The sequence below is a fragment of the Mustela lutreola genome, chromosome 4 (genome assembly GCF_030435805.1).
Source record: "Mustela lutreola isolate mMusLut2 chromosome 4, mMusLut2.pri, whole genome shotgun sequence".
NCBI classification, from domain to species: domain Eukaryota; kingdom Metazoa; phylum Chordata; class Mammalia; order Carnivora; family Mustelidae; genus Mustela; species Mustela lutreola.
Window position 1 is genome coordinate 187,385,958 of NC_081293.1, and position 17,461 is coordinate 187,403,418.

Sequence of the window (17,461 nt, forward strand, 5' to 3'; positions counted from 1 at the left end):
CTATGCACCCAATTTCTTCCCCAAATACTGAGGTTCTACTGCATTCCAGGAAGTGTGTGAAATGCCATTTATGGCTGAGACTGACAGATGGTTGCCATTCAATATCTGTCCTCATCTTCTTTCTTGGTCACAGATTTCCATCACAAATAGCCAACCAGAATATGAAAAAGAATTCTGCACTTTTCACATTTATTTTTCAACTAGATGTTGGCAACATGACTAAGTTCTAACTACTGGGTTTAAGAAGTATTGCATAGCAAATCACAAGAGCTTCCCTTAAAAGATAGTTAACATTTCTGCTTTGTCCATTCTTGCCTTTTTCTATCCTGCTACCCTCTCTATCATTCAGAAAATGAATGGATCAATAGGCTTCATCTTTGATCATGAGTTCAAGGTTACCATTTAGATATAGTGGGGCAGAAAGGTGGAAGTAGCTTGGGTTCCAGAGGCTTTTGTGTAGAGCCACCATACCAACACTAGACTGCCTTCCTTTAGATAATGATATAAAAATACATACATAAACTTGGTACAGGTACTATGGAAAACAGTATGGAGGTTCCTCAGAAAACTAAAAATAGAAATACTATATGATCCAATAATTCCACTACTTAGTACTTACTCAAATAAAATGAAAATACTAATTCAAAAAGATATGTGCACCCCTATGTGTATTGCAGTGTTATTTATAGTAGCCAAGATTTGGAATCAACCTAAGTGTCCACTGATAGATGAACTGATAAACAAGATGTGGTGTACATAGAATCTGGCCAAAGACCAAACACTGCAGGCAAGGAGAGCCTCTGCTGATGACTGGCCTAAGGGACAGAGCAGCTAACACACAATAGCAGAATGTACACAGCACACACCAAAGACACTCCCTGAGGTTCCAGGCCCTGGACACTACATGATCTCTTCTTCATAAAGTCATTACTTTCAGGGGAAAGAAACATAACAAGCTTTTCTAATGCACAGAACAAGACATAGACTTAGACAAAATGCCAAGAGGGAGGAATTCCTCCCAAGTGAAAGAACCAGTTAAGGTCATGGCAGAGATCTAAGTGAAACAGAAAAAGTAACATGTTTGATGGAAAATTTGAAGGAAAAATCTTAAGGATAATCACTAGGCTTAAGAAAAGAATGGAGGACTTCAGGGAGGCCCTTACCACAGAGTTAAAAGAGTTAAAAAAGAAACAGTCAGAAATGAAAAGTATAATAACTGAAATTAGAAGCAGATTTGATAGACTGAACACAAGGTGGGAAGAAGCAAGACTTATCAGAAAGAAAAGAGAAAGGGCCTAAGTAAATAAAATCACAAATGAGAGACTAGAAATAACAACCAACACCACAGAAGTACAAACAATTATAAGAAAATATGGGGGCGCCTGGGTGGCTCAGTGGGTTAAAGCCTCTGCCTTCGGCTCAGGTCATGGTCCCAGGGTCCTGGGATCGAGCCCCACATCGGGCTCTCTGCTCAGCGGGGAGCCTGCTTCCTCCTCTCTCTCTCTCTGCCTACCTGTGATCTCTATCTGTCAAACAAATAAATAAATAAATAAATAAATAAATAAATAAAAGAAAATATGAAAAACTACATGCCAGCAAATTAGACAACCTGGAAGAAATGGATAAATTCCTAGAAACATACAAACTACCAAAACTGAAACAGGAAGAAATAAAAAAACTTGAACAGACCAATAACAAGCAAGGAAATTGAATTAATAATAAAAAACCCCCCAAAAACTAAAGTTCAGGGCCAAATGGCTTCACAGGTGAATTCTACTAAACATTTAAAGAAGAGTTAATAGCTATTCTTCTCACACTATTCCAAAAAATAGAAATGGATGGAAAACTTCCAAATCCATTCTATGAGACCACCTTTACCTTGATAGCAAAGCCAGATTAAAGACTCCATTATAAAACAGAACTACAGGCCAATATCTCAGGTGAACACAGATGCAAAAATTCTCAATAAAATGCTAGCAAATTTAATCCAGCAGTACACTAAAAGAATCACTCACCATGATTGGGTGGGATTTATTCCTGGGCTGCAAGGGTGGTTCAATATTTACAAATCAATCAACAGGATGCATACATTACATTAATAAAAGAAAGGATAAGGTCCCTGGGTGGTTCAGTTGGTTAAGCATCTACCTTCGGCTCAGGTCATGATCCTGGGGTCCTGGAACCAAGTCCTATTTGGGACTCTCCACTCAGAAGGGAGCCTGCTTCTCCCTCTGCCTGCCTTCCTCTCTATCTGTCAAATAAATAAATAAAATCTCTTAAAAAATAAAAATAGATAGAAGAAAGGATAGCAAACATCTTTTAATAGATGCAGAAAAAGCATTTGACAACATCCATTTATGATAAAAACCCTCAACAAAGTAGTGTAGAGAAAACATACCTCAACATAATAAAGGCCATAATTAACCCACACCTAGTATCATCCTCTTGTCAGGAACAAGACAGGGATGTCCACTCTTACCACTATTATTTAATATAGAACTGGAAGTCCCAGCTTCAGCAGTCAGACAAGAAGGAAAAAAATCATTCAAATCAGCAAGGAAGAAGTCAAACTTTTACTATATGCAGATGACATGATGCTATATATGGAAAATCTGAGAGACTCTACCAAAAATTACTGGAACAGATACACAAATTCAATAAAGTGGCAGGATACAAATTCAATATATAGAAATCCGTTGCAATTCTATACACCAATAATGAAGTTGCAGAAAGAGAAATCAAGGAATCAGTCCCATTTACAACTGTACTCAAAATGATAAGATACCTAGGAATGAACCTAACCAAAGAAGTAAAGGATCTGTACTCTGAAAACTATAAAATACTAATGAACAAAATTGAAGAAGACACAAATGGAACAAGATTCCCTGTTCATGGATTAGAAGAACAAATATTGTTAAAATGTCTATATTACCCAAAGTAATTTACACATTTAGCACAAGCCATATTAAAATACCACCAGCATTTTTCACAAAGCTAGAACAAACAATCCTAAAATTTGTATGGAACCCCAAAACACCCCGAATAGCCAAAGCAACCTTGAAAAAGAAAAGCAAAGCTGGAGGCACCATAATTCGGTACTTCAAATTATACTCCACAGCTGTAGTGATCAAGACAGTATAGTACTGTCATAAAAACAGACACAAAGATCAAGGGAAGTGAATAGAAAACACAGAAATGGACCCACAACCATATGGTTAACTAATCTTCAACAAAACAGGAAAGAATATCCAATGGAAAAAAGACCATCCCTGAATGGAAAACTGGACAGCACATGCAGAAGAATGAAACTGGACCACTTTCTTATACCATACATAAAAATAAATTCAAAATGGATGAAAGACCTAAATTGAGACAGAAAACCATCAAAATCCTAGAGAAGAACATAAGCAGTAACCTCTTTGACATTGGCCATAACAACTTACTTTATATGTCTCCTGAAACAAGGGTTACAAAGCCAAAATAAACCACTGTGACTTCATCAAAATAAAAAGCTTCTGCACAGCAAAGGAAACAGTAAACAAACTAAAAGTCAACCTAGAATGGGAGAAGATATTTGCAAATGAGGTACCTGATAAGGGGTTAGTATCCAAAATATATAGAGAACTTGTAAGACTTGACACCTAAAAAACAAACAACCAGTTAAAAAATTTTTTGACAGAAGACTTGAATAGACATTTTTCCAAAGAAGATATACAGATGGCTAACAGACACATGAAAAAATGCTCAATATCACTCATCATTAGGAAAATACAATTCAAATCTACAATGAGACATTACCTCACACCAGTCAGAATGGCTAAAATTGAGAACACAAGAAATAACAGATGTTGGCAAGGATGCAGAGAAAGGGGAACCCTCTTTTGCTGTTGATGGGAATGCAGACTGGTGCAGCCACTCAAAAACAGTATGGGGCTTCCTCCAAAAGTTAGAGATAGAACTACCTTGTGATTCAGCAATTGGACTACTAGGAATTTACTCAAAGGATATAAAAATACTGATTTGAAAGGATGCATACACCCCAATGTTTATAGCAGCATTATCAACAATAGTGCAATTATGGAAAGAGCACAAATGTCCATCAACTGATGAATGGATAAAGAAGATATTCAATATATATACACAATGGGCTATAACTCAGCCATAAAAGAGAATGAAATCTTGCCATTTGCAATGATATGAGTGGAGCTAGAGTCTATTATGCTAAGTGAAATGTCAGTCAGAGAAATACAAATATCATATGATTTCACTCATGGATGGAATTTAAGAAACAAAACAAATGATCATGGGGTGTTGGGGGGAAGAGACACAAATGAAGAAAAAGACTCTAAACTATAGAGAAAAAAACTGAGAGGGGCCTGTGCAGCTCAGTCACTTAAGTGTCCAACACTTGATTTCAGCTCAGGTCATGATCTCAGGGTTGTGAGAGCCTCACATTGGGCTCAATGCTCAGTATGGAGTCTGCTTGTCCCTCTCCCTCTGATCCTCCCTCTGTACATGCACACACTCTCTATCTCAAAAATAAGTAAATAAATAAATATTTAAGAATAATAAAAAAGAGATCACACTGATAGTTATCAGAAGGAAGATGGTTGGGGAATGTGTTGAATAGGTGATGGGGATTAAGGAGTGAAATTTTGATGAGCATCAGGTACTGTACCTAAGTGTTGGATCACCAAACTGTACACCTGACAATAATTTTACACTGTATGTTAACTAACTGGAGTTTAAATAAAACACACACACACACACAAACAGATGTGGTGGATACATATTACATATAATGGAATATTATGTAGGAATATTATAAGGATATCCCATAAAAAAGGATGAGACTTTCCATTTGTGACAACATGGTTGGACCTAGAGGCTATTAGGCTAAGTGAAATAAGTCAGACTGAGAGTGACAAATATCACCATATGATTTCACTCATATGTAGAATATAAAAAGCAAATGAGAGGGAGGAGAAAATGGTGGAGGAGTAGGAGACCTAAATATCATCAGGTCTCAGAAATTCAGCTGGATAGTTATAAAACCATTCTGAACACCTACAAACTCAACAGGAGATCAAAGAGAAGAATAGCAGAAATTCTATGAACAGAAAACTGACCACTTGCTGGAAGGTAAGACGTCCAGAGAAGTGAATCTGAAGTGATATACGGGAAGAGGGACGGTGGGGGGAGGGGCCGGCTCCTGGCAAATGGTAGGGCAGCGAAGCACAAAATCAGAACTTTTAGAAGTCTTCTCCACTGAGAGACATTTCTCCAGATGCTAAGTGGGGGGATGGAGCCCTCTGCAGGGACAGTGTAGCCTCAGGACCTGAGGAGTCACAAAAAGACCAGGGGTGTCTGAGTGGGGCAGAGCTCCCAGGTATCAGAGCAGAGAAGCTGGCTGCAGAGATGGAGCCGAGGAGTGAGCTCTTAGCTCAGGGTTACCTTAAACCATGATCTGAGGCACAGTCAGACTACTGCTCTTCAAGCAGGGTCCCCAAAAGTGGAAGATCTGGGGAGACTCAACTTCCTCCTCCAGGAGGAACAGCGCAGAAGTGTGTGGCAAGAATCTGCTGGGTGTGGAGACTCCAAATGGGCCTGTGGGCCAGAGATTGAAATGCTAGGTCACAGGCCGGGTGAGCACGGAGAGCAGCCGGAGACCAGGAAAATGGGAGAAATTGATTGCTTTTCTCTGAAGGCGCATTGAGGATGGGGGCCCTGAGCTCTCAGCTCCTCCAGGCGGGAGAGTAGGAGGCTGCCATTTTCATTCCCGTCCTCCAAAGCTCTACGGAAACCATTCAGGGAACAAAAACTACCAAGAGTAAAACCCTGCAGATTACTTAGCCAGGACCCTGGCAAGGGCGGTGCAATTCCACCTCAGGCAAAGATATTTGAGAATCACTGCAACAGCCTTTCTTTTTTTTTTTTTTTTTTTTAATATTTTATTTATTTATTTGACAGAGAGAGATCACAAGTAGGCAGAGAGGCAGGCAGAGAGAGAGAGGAGGAAGCAGGCTCCCCGCTGAGCAGAGAGCCCGATTGGGGACTCCATCCCAGGACCCTGAGATCATGACCTGAGCCGAAGGCAGCGGCTTAGCCCACTGAGCCACCCAGGCGCCCCTGCAACAGCCTTTCTACTCTCATCTTCACTTAATAAACCTTCACTTCACTTAAAAAAAAAAAAAAATCACTGCAACAGGCCCCTCACCCAGAAGATCAGCAAGAACATTCAGCTGATACCAAGTTCAACAATCAATGAGAATTGTGGAACTCCAGAGCTGGGGAAGGTAACACATAGAATTCATGGCTTTTTTCACATGATTCTTCAGTCTTTCAAAGTTAAATTTTTTAAAGTTTTTTTCTTATTCTATTTTAAAAATGTTTTCCTCTTTCCTATTTTAACGTTTTTTAATTCTTTTATTTTATCAATACCTTTTAAAAAAATCTTTTTAAATTTTCATTGTTATAATCATATTCTATCCCTTCATTGTAATTAAGCTTATTTTTTGTATACATATAGGTTTTTCTTTCTTTAAAATTTCGGGATACAGTTTCTTCTAATAGATTAAAATATACTGTAAATCTAAAGCATGGTTTTGTTCTAGTCTCCAGCCTGATAGCATACTTTCCTCTTTTTTTTTCTTTTTTCAACCAACTTGCTACCTTATCAATTCCTTTTTTAGAATCTTTTTAAATTTTCATCTTTACAGTTATAGTCCATCCTTTCATTGTGTTTACTCTTATTTGTGTGTGTGTGTATGTGTATATATATATATATATATATATATATTTATATTTATATTTATCCTTCTTTAAAATTTTGGGAGGTAGTTTCTTCTAACAGACCAAAATACACCCAAAATCAAGTGTGTGGCTCTGTTCAATTTACCAGTCTAATATATATAATTATATATATATTTATATTTTATAATATAATATATAAGTATATATTTATATAAATTTATATGTATTTATATTTATATATAATTATATCTTATATTTATAAATATATATTTAAATATAATACTTTTTTTTCTTTTTTCCTCCTTTCTTCTCTCCCTGGTTTCAGGTCTCTTCTGGTTTGGTTAGTGTATATTTTTCTGGGGTTGTTGCTACCTTTTGAGTATTTTGTTCTTTCATTCATCCATTCTTATCTGGATAAAATGACAAGATGGAAAAACTCACTGCAAAAAAAAGAACAAGAGGCAGCACCAACAGCTAGGGACCCAATCAATATGGACATTACTAATATGTCAGAACTAGAGTTCAGAATGACAATTATCAAGGTGCTAGCTGGGCTTGAAAAAAGCATAGAAGATACTAGAGAATCCCTTTCTGGAGAAATAAAATCCTTTTCTGGAGAAATAAAAGAATTAAAATCTAACCAAGTTGAAATCAAACAAGTTATTAATGAGGTGCAATCTAAAATGTAGGCTCTTACTGCTACGATAAATGAGGCAGAACAGAGAATTATTGATATAGAAGACCAAATGATGGAAAAATAAAGAAGCTGAGCAAAAGAGAGACAAACAACTACTGGACCACAAGGGAAGATTTCAAGACACAAGTGATATCATAAGATAAAACAATATTAGAATAATTGGGATCCCAGAAGAAGAAGAAAGAGGACAGAGGGTGTATCGGAACAAATTGTAACAGAGAATTTCCCTAATTTGGCAAAGATAACAAGCATCAAAATCCAGGAGGCACAGAGAAACCCCCTCAAAATTAATAAAAATAGGTCCACACCCCATCATCTAATAGTAAAACTTACAAGTCTCAGTGACAAAGATACAATCCTGAAAGCAGCTTGGGACAAGAGCTCTGTAACATACAATGGTAGAAATATTAGATTGGCAGCAGACTTATCCACAGAGACCTGGCAGGCCAGAAAGGACTGGCATGATATATTCAGATCACTAAACGAGAAAAATATACAGCCAAGAATACTATATCCAGTTAGGCTGTCACTGAAAATAGAATGAAAAATAAAAAGCTTCCAGGACCAACAAAAATTAAAAGAATTTGCAAACACCAAATTAGCCCTACAGGAAATATTACTTTTAGGCTCACTCTTTGCTCTCTAAGGGCAAGGGCGGTGCAATTCCACCTCAGGCAAAGATATTTGAGAATCACTGCAACAGCCTTTCTTTTTTTTTTTTTTTTTTTTAAAAAAAAGAGTGAGCAAAGAGTGAGCCTAAAAGTAAAAGACCAGAAAGGAACAAGACAATATACAGTAAAAGTCACTTTACAGGCAATACAATGGCACTAAATGCTTATCTTTCTGTAATTACCCTGAATGTAGCTGGGCTAAAGGCTCCAGTCAAAAGACACAGGGTGAACCATGAGAGACTATGGACTCTGAAAAACAACCTAAGGGGTTTTAAGTGGTGGGGGGGTGGGAGGTTGGGGGAACCAGGTGGTGGGTATTAGAGAGGGCACGGACTGCATGGAGCACTGGGTGTGGTACAAAAACAATGAATACTGTTATGCTGAAAATAAATAAAAAATAAATTAAAATAAATTAAAAAGACACAGGGTATCAGAATGGCTTAAAAAAAAAATTGAAATAACGTCTGCAAGAAACTCATTTTAGGCCCAAAGTCACCTCCAGATTTAAAGTGAGGAGGTGGAAAACAATTTGCCATGCTAATGGACATCAAAAGAAGCCTGGGGTGGCAATCCTTATATAAGATAAATTAGATTCTAAGCCAAAGACTATAATAAGAGATGAGGAAGGATACTATATCATACTTAAAGGGTCTGTCCAACAGGAAGATCTAAAAATTTTAAATATCTTTGCCCCTCACATGGGAGCAGCCAATTATATAAACCAATTAATAACAAAATCAAAACACATCAACAATAATAAAATAATAGTAGGGGACTTTAACACTCCCCCTTACTGAAATGCACCAATCATCTAAGCAAAAGATCGACAAGGGAATAAAGGCTTTAAGTGACACACTGGATGAGATGGACATCACAGATGTATTTAGAACATTCCATCCCAAAGCAACAGAATACACATTCTTCTCTAGTGCACAAGGGACATTCTTCAGAATAGATCACATCCTGGGTCACAAATCAGGTCTCAACCAGTACCAGAAGATTGGAATCATTACCTACATATTTTCAGACCAAAATGCTCTGAAGCTAGAAGTCAACCACAAGAGAAAAGTTGGAAAGAACTCAAATACATGGAGGTTAAAGAGCATCCTACTAAAGAATAAATAAGCCAACCAAGAAGCTAAAGAAGAATTGAAAAAACTCATGGGAACAAATGAAAACAAAAACACAACTGTTCAAAATCTTTGGAACACAGCAAAGGTGGTCCTGAGAGGAAAGTATACAGCAAGCCTCTCTCAAGAAACAAGAAAGGTCTCAAGTACACAACCTAAGTCTAAACCTAAAGGAGCTGGAGAAAAAACAATGAAGAAAGCCTAAATCCAGCAGGAGATGAGAAATCATAAAGATCAGAGCAGAAATCAATGAAATAGAAACCAAAAGAACAGTAGAACAAATCAATGAGACTAGGAGCTGGTCCTTTGAAAGAATTAATAAGATTGATAAACCCCTGGCCAGACTTATCAAAAAGAAAAGAGAAAGGACCCAAATTAATAAAATCATGAAAGCAAGAGGAGAGATCACAACCAACACCAAAGAAATACAAATAATTATAAGAACATATTATGAGCAACTATACACCAGCAAATTTGACAATCTGGAAGAAATGGATGCATTCCTAGAGACATATAAACTATCACAACTGCACCAGGAAGAAATAGAAAACCTGAACAGACCCATAACCAGTAAGGAGATTGAAGCAGTCATCAAAAATCTCCCAACAAATAAGAACCCAGGGCCAGCTGGCTTCCCAGGGGAATTCTACCAAACATTTAAAAAAGAGTTAATACCTATTCTCCTGAAGCTTTTCCAAAAAATAGAAATGGAAGGAAAACTTCCAAACTCATTTTATGAGGCCAGCATTACTTCAATCCCCAAAACGGACAAAGACCCCATCAAAAAGGAGAACTATAAATTAATATCCTTGATGAACACGGATGCCGAAATTCTAACCAAAATACTAGACAATAAAATCTAACAGTACGTTAAAAGGATTATTCACCACAACCAAGTGGGATTTATTCCTGGGCTGCAAAGTTGGTTCAACATCTGTAAATCATTAATAAATGAAAGAATAAGAACCATATGATACTCTCAATAGATGCTGAAAAAGCATTTGACAAAGTACATCATCCTTTCTTGATCAACTCTTCCCTACAGTGTAGGGTTAGAGAGTATATACCTCAATATCATCAAAGCCATCTGTGAAAAACCCACAGTGAATATTATTCTCACTAGGCAAAAACAGAGCTTTTTCCTAAGGTCAGGAACATGGCAGGGCTGTCCACTATCACCACTGCTATTCATCATAGTACTAGAAGTCCTAGCCTCAGCAATCAGACAACAAAAGAAATAAAAGTCATCTGAATCAGCAAAGAAGAAGTCAAACCCTCACTCTTTGCAGATGATATGTTACTTTATGTGGAAAACCCAAAAGACTCCACTCCAAAACTACTAGAACTCATACAGGAATCCAGTAAAGTTTCAGGATATAAAAGCAATGCTGAGAAATCAGTTGCATTTCTATAAAGCAACAGTAGGACAGAAGAAATAGGAATTAAGGAGTCTATCCCATTTACAATGTGACCCCAAACCATAAGATACCTAGGAATAAACTTAACAAAAAGCATGGAATTTGTACTCAGAAAACTATAAAGTACTCATGTAAGAAATTGAGGTGGACACAAGGAAATGGAAAAATGTTCCAGGCTCATGGATTGGAAGAACAAATATTGTGAAAATGTCTATGCTACCTAAAGCAGTCTACACATTTAATGCAATGCCTATTAGAATACCATCAATGTTTTTCAAAGAAATGGAACAAATAATCCTAAAATTTATCGGGAATCAGAAAAGACCCCAAATAGCCAGAGGAACATTGTAAAAGAAAACCAGAGTTGGAGGCATCACAATTCCAGACCTCAAGCTCTATTACAAAGCTGTCATCATCAAGACAGTATGATACTGGCACACAAATAGACAAATAGCTCAATGGAACAGAATAGGGAGCCAAGAAATGGACCCTCAACTCTATGGTTAACTAATCTTCAACAAAGCAAGAAAGAATGTCTAATGGAAAAAAGACAGTCTCTTCAACAAATGGTGTTGGGAAAATAGGATAGCCACATGCAGAAAAATGAAACTGGACCATTTCCTTACACCACACACAAAAATAGCCTCTAAATGGATGAAAGACCTCAATGTCAGACAGGAATGCATCAAAATCCTTGAGAAGAACACAGGCAACAACTTCTTTGACCTCAGCCACAGCAACTTCTTCCTAGAAATGTTGCCAAAGGCAAGGGAAGTGACAGCAAAAATTAACTACTGGGACTTCATCAAGATCAAAAGCTTTTGTACAGCAGAGGAAACAGTCAACAAAACCAAAAGACAACTGACAGAATGGGAGAAGATATTTGCAAATGACATATTAGATAAATGGCTAGTATCCAAAATCTATAAAGAACTTACCAAGGTCAACACCCAAAGAACAAATAATCCAATCAAGAAATGGGCAGAAGACATGAACAGGCATTTTGGCAAAGAAGACATCCAGATGACCAACAGACACAAGAAAATGTGCTCCACATCACTCAGCATCAGGGACATACAAATTAAAACCACAATGAGATACCACCTCACACCAGTCAGCATGGCTAAAATTAACAAGTCAGGGAATGACAGATGCTAGTGAGGATGCGGAGGAAGGGGAACCCTCCTACACTGTTGGTGGGAATGCAAGCTGGTGCAGCCACTCTGGAAAACAGTATGGAGATTCCTCAAAAAATTGAAAATAGGGCTATCATATGACCCAGCAATCGCACTACTGGGTTACCCTAAAGATACAAATGTAGTGATCCGAAGGGTCACGTGCACCCAAATATTTATAGAAGCAATTTCCACAATCGCCAATCCATGGAAAGAACCCAGATGTCCATCAACAGATGAATGGGTAAAGAAGATGGGGTATGTATATATATAATGGAATACTATGCAACCATCAAAAGAAATGAAATCTTGCCATTTGCAATGATGTGGATGGAACTACAGGGTATTATACTGAGCAAAATAAGTCAATCAGAGAAAGACAATTATCACATGATCTCTCTGATATGAGGGATTTGAGAGGCAGGGTGAGGCAACATGGGGGCAGGGAGGGAAAAAGTGGAACAAGATGGGATCAGGAGGGAGACAAACCATAAGAGACTCTGAATCTCAGGAAACAAACTGAGAGTTGCTGGGAGTGAGGGGGGAGGGATAGGGTACCTAGGTTATGGACATTGGTTAGGGTATGTTATGGTGAGTGCCGTGAATTGTGTAAGAATGTGATTCATAGACCTGTACCTCTGAAGCAAATAATACATTATATGTTAAGAAAAAAAAAATAATAATAATAAATAAATGGCAAATGAGTAAATAAACAAAAGCAAAAGCAAGCCTATAAATATAGAGAACAAATTGATAGTTGTCAGAGGGAATGGGTGATGGGATCAGGCGAACAGGTGAAAGGAAGTGGGAGGTACAGATTTCCAGTTATGGAAGGGATGATTAAGTCATGGAAATAAAAGTTACAGCATAGGGAATATTGTCAATGATATCATAATAACATTTTGTGGTGACAGATGGTAACTTCACCTGGGTAAGCATAGCAAAAAGCATAGGGATATTGAATCACTATGTTGTACACTTGAAACTTAGGTAACATTGTGTGTTCACCTATAAAGAAAGAAAGAAAGAGACAAAGGAAGGAAGGAAGGAAGGAAGGAAGGAAGGAACGAACGAACGAACTTAATTTTGTTTAAGTCAATGTTTTGGGGGGATTTTTCTGTTACCTGGAGCTGACCTGAATTCTAGTTAATAAATATCTCAATTTAAAGCTATAATATTATAAAGCTGCAATACTACAAATTTATAAATACTACAAATTTTCCAGACCAATGCTTTGATTTCAGCCTATAATTCTGATCACATTTTTCTTGCATCTCTTCTGTGGAGATCTCCAACTCTTATTCTCTATGTTTTCTAGTTTTCTAGTTTTATCAGTTAATCACAGAGATTGTTAACAATCTCTCCCAAGCTTATCTTTCTTACCAAATATTAAATCTTCTCACTGTATGCCCTCTGTGAATGTCTCCTTAGATTTCTTGCAGCTGTGTTGTTAGATAATGTTTCATATTTTTCTAATTAAGTTATTAGATGCAAACAAGAAGTGTACATGAAGGTTATGTGGGATTTTTTTGAGTTATAAACATAAGTGACCCTTTTTATTTGTTCCCTTTTGCCTTGTTTTCAACTTTATCTGATAAGTATATAACAACACCTCCATTCTTTTTTTTTACGATTTTTCTTTTATTTCTTTTCAGTATTCAGTAACAGTATTCATTGTTTTTGCACCACACCCAGTGCTCCATGCAATCCGTGCCCTCTCTAATACCCACCACCTGGTTCCCCCAACCTCCCACCTCCCACCCCTTCAAAACCCTCAGATTGTTTTTCAGAGTCCATAGTCTCTCATGGTTCACCTCCCCTTCCAATTTCCCTCAAATCCCTTCTCCTCTCCATCTCCCCTTGTCATCCATGCTATTTGTTATGCTCCACAAATAAGTGAAACCATATGATAATTGACTCTCTCTGCTTGACTTCTTTCACTCAGCATAATCTCTTCCAGTCCCGTCCATGTTGCTACAAAAGTTGGGTATTCATCCTTTCTGATGGAGGCATAATACTCCATAGTGTATATGGACCACATCTTCCTTATCCATTCGTCCGTTGAAGGGCATCTTGGTTAAAAAAAAAAACACCTCCATTCTTATGTTACTTTGATTTTTTTTTTTTTTTTTTTTACTTGCTGTATATTTACCCATCAGTGTTCCTCTATTCTTCCCCTTTCTACACCTGCTTCAGGAGGCTGAGCAATCCTCATTGGTCAGTTGAGAAGCTGATCACAAATTAGGACAGAGAAGAAGCAGTCCAAGCATTTACTGCCCTGACTCCCACCCTGCAAGTCACTAAAAATTTGATCAGAGCTCAAGATCCTGACAGGTGTCTTCTCTGCTCCACTCTCCCTCTCTGTCATGAGGCCCTTGTAGCCACTTCTCTCTTTTTGCTAGATTTAGGTCTCAATGGTAACAGGACCCTGAACTTATTATTCCCAGGGTGTTGTGGTTTCTCTCTACTTTGTCATCACATTTGCAAATAGTCCATTTATACATCCTTCTCAAATTATCCTAATTTGAGTGTGACATCTGTTTCCTCCTGGGACTCTGAATGACAGAATTAATTGGTGCCAGGAGTGACCCCAGAAAACATATCCTCAAAATAGACTTCTAGATTAAGTTCACTTATGTATTTAAGGACGACCTCCTTGCTGTGGTGTGGGAGGCAGGGCCAGGACTAGAATGAAGCACCCAGAGGACAAAACTTAAGGAGATGTTCACACTCAAGGTCAGGCCAATTGTGAACATATCTTAGATGTCTCACATGCCTCCCCTTAGTCCCATCCCTAACATGGAGAAGAGTGGGGGATGGCAGGCATAGGACCCACATAATTCATTGCATGCTATGGTATCAAATGACTCAAATTATCACCAATGGTAGATTGTGATTAATTAAACAAGAAAACCATTAGAGGTGACTCTAATGCCATGCCAGTGTATGTAAGCAAACCAAAATCTAAGCCCATAAAATGCCTCAATGTTGCAAAATCAAAACACTAAGGACAACCAATCACAAAGAGCCAACTTGGCTTTAAGTTATGGTCAATCAAATAATTTCCTTTCTTTGCTTCTCTATTTTATCTACATGTGCCTTGTGCCTTTGGGTAGAGAGCTTTTAACCACCTCTGCTTTGACACAGCCTGCTTCCAATCAATTTTTACTTAAATAAAAAAATTTTTTTTAATCTGAATATGCCTCAGTTTATCTTTCTACAAGATGAATTCAGGTGAAGAAGGGAAGGGATTGGAAAATCTAGTGGCTTGGGTACTTCCTTATTATGATGACAATAATGATCATAAAGATAATGGAGATACTAGGTATCTTTTGATGCCAGAAAATAAATGAAAAAAAAAATGAAAAGTTATGCATAGGCAACGAAGAATACATATAGAGAACTAAAAAGCCTTCATGACAGCTTTGAGGAGTTCTCCTTCACAAGTGACTGCCAAGGACCAAAATGATGATCTAATCATAAAAGTTACAGTCTGGATCTTTCCACTAATCAAGGACATTGATGGGGAATGAGGGAGATCCTGAGATAGGATATTGGGGCAATTGGGCATATATGGATGAGGGTAGAATTTTTTTAATATCAGAATTCTAATCTTCTCTTATCAGAGGAGACAAGTCTATCCCACTATTGAAGGAACAAGCACTTTTCTGCATAAAAGCCTTTCAGTGTTACTCTCAATAAAAAAATTACAGAAAAATACTATATCACCCTATAATAAAAATAATTATACCCGTTCTTATCACTCCCATGGTCTTGGCTAGTATGCTCTGACATTTTTGTTCCAGTTCATTATAATAATATACCATTACACCATACAGAGTAACATTTTTTTTCATTGATTCATACAAATATTTATAGGACATTTACTATGCTTTTTAGGATACAACAGTAAACCAAATCTATGAGAATCCCTGCTTTCACCCATTCTTACATTTTCTCAAAGTCATAACATAGCACTTTCTGTCTTACAGTTAGACAAGGTCCATATAGAAGTGCCTTAATTTCACACATCCCCTCATTTTTTATAACTGTTTCTTCATTCATGTGTTGTTGTTTTTCTTTTTGATTCTTCATCCTGTTGTTGGGATATGTCACTTAGTTAGTTTGTATTGAAGAGCAGAAAATAAGCCACTCTAAAATGTGCCTCTTTAGCATAAAGATTATTTTGAGCTAATTATTTTGAGAAACTAAAGACACAGAAGAAGCTCTGAAAAGAGAATAGAAGTTAATCTTTTGTAAAGGAGATGTAAATTTATAAAAGAAATCTCCATTTGTGTTTCCCACTTTACTAGGAAGAGATCTACTCTAAATCACAAGAGAATATTGTGAATAGAGAAGGCACCTATTTAAATCTCCATATCAACCTTTTCCTTTTTTACTGTACTTTTCTTTTATTTTTTAAGATTTTATTTATTTATTTGACAGAGAGAGATCACAAGCAGGCAGAGGCATGCAGAGAGAGAGAGGAGGAAGCAGGCTCCCTGCTGAGCAGAAAGCCTGATGTGGGGCTCGATGTGGGGCTTGATGTGGGGCTCAATCCCAGGACCCTGGGATCATGACCTGAGCTGAAGGCAGAAGCTTTAATCCACTGAGCCACCGAGGTGCCCCTACTGAACTTTTCTTAAAAAGCTCCGATAACCATCCTCTCTCCTTCCCCAGCATCTTTCCTTTGTTCTTAGTTGAAGATGGTATTTAAGGTGGTGTCTTGAAGCCATCTTAGGGAGTTACTCAATTTTCTTGAGTATTAATTGTATGTATGGATGTATGTACGTATGGATGGATATCAATCATATGTACGTAAGGTATATATGTTATTGAGGCACATGGCTGGCTCAATCAGTTAAGCACCTGCCTTCGGCTCAGGCCACGATCTCAGGGTCCTGGAATGGAACCCCGCATTGGGCTCTCTGCTCAGTGAGGAGTCTGTTTCTCCCTCTCCTTTACCCCTCTCTCTGCTCATGCTCGTGTTTTCTCTCTCTCTATATATATATCTCTCTCTAAAATAAATAAATAAAATCTCTTTTTTAAAGTATATATTATTAAACTTCTATTCATTTTTTTCTTGCTAATCTGCCCTTTATTATGGCAGTTCTCAACCAAGATTTTAGATCTCAGAAGGGCAGAGGGAAAATTATTTTAAATCATTTATATAATAAACATTTATTACATAAATAATTTAAATAAGTTATTTAATTTTATTACCCTACAACATGTTTGGGTTTTTGTTGTTTGTTTCTCTAGGAAAGGTTCTGGGGGAACTTTCCAGAGGATTAGCACACAAGAGAATGTCTTCCTAAAATAAATATATAAGAGAATGTCTTCCTGTTGCTTTTATAAATAAATAACTCCTGAGCAGAAAAGAGAATCCTTTTTTGGAATTTCTAATGTCTTCAAATGTTACTTCAGAAATCTCAGTCCAATCTGAAGGATTTCCATATAAGGTAACTTTTTCCGCTTGGCTGCATGTAGAATTTTTTTTTTTCTTCCTTGGGAGTAATTTAATTGAGAAGATAGAAAAAACAACAATAACTTCAGCTTTTTTCTTCTTTCTCAAGATTGCTTTGGCTACTCAGGGTCTTTTGTGGTTCTGTACAAA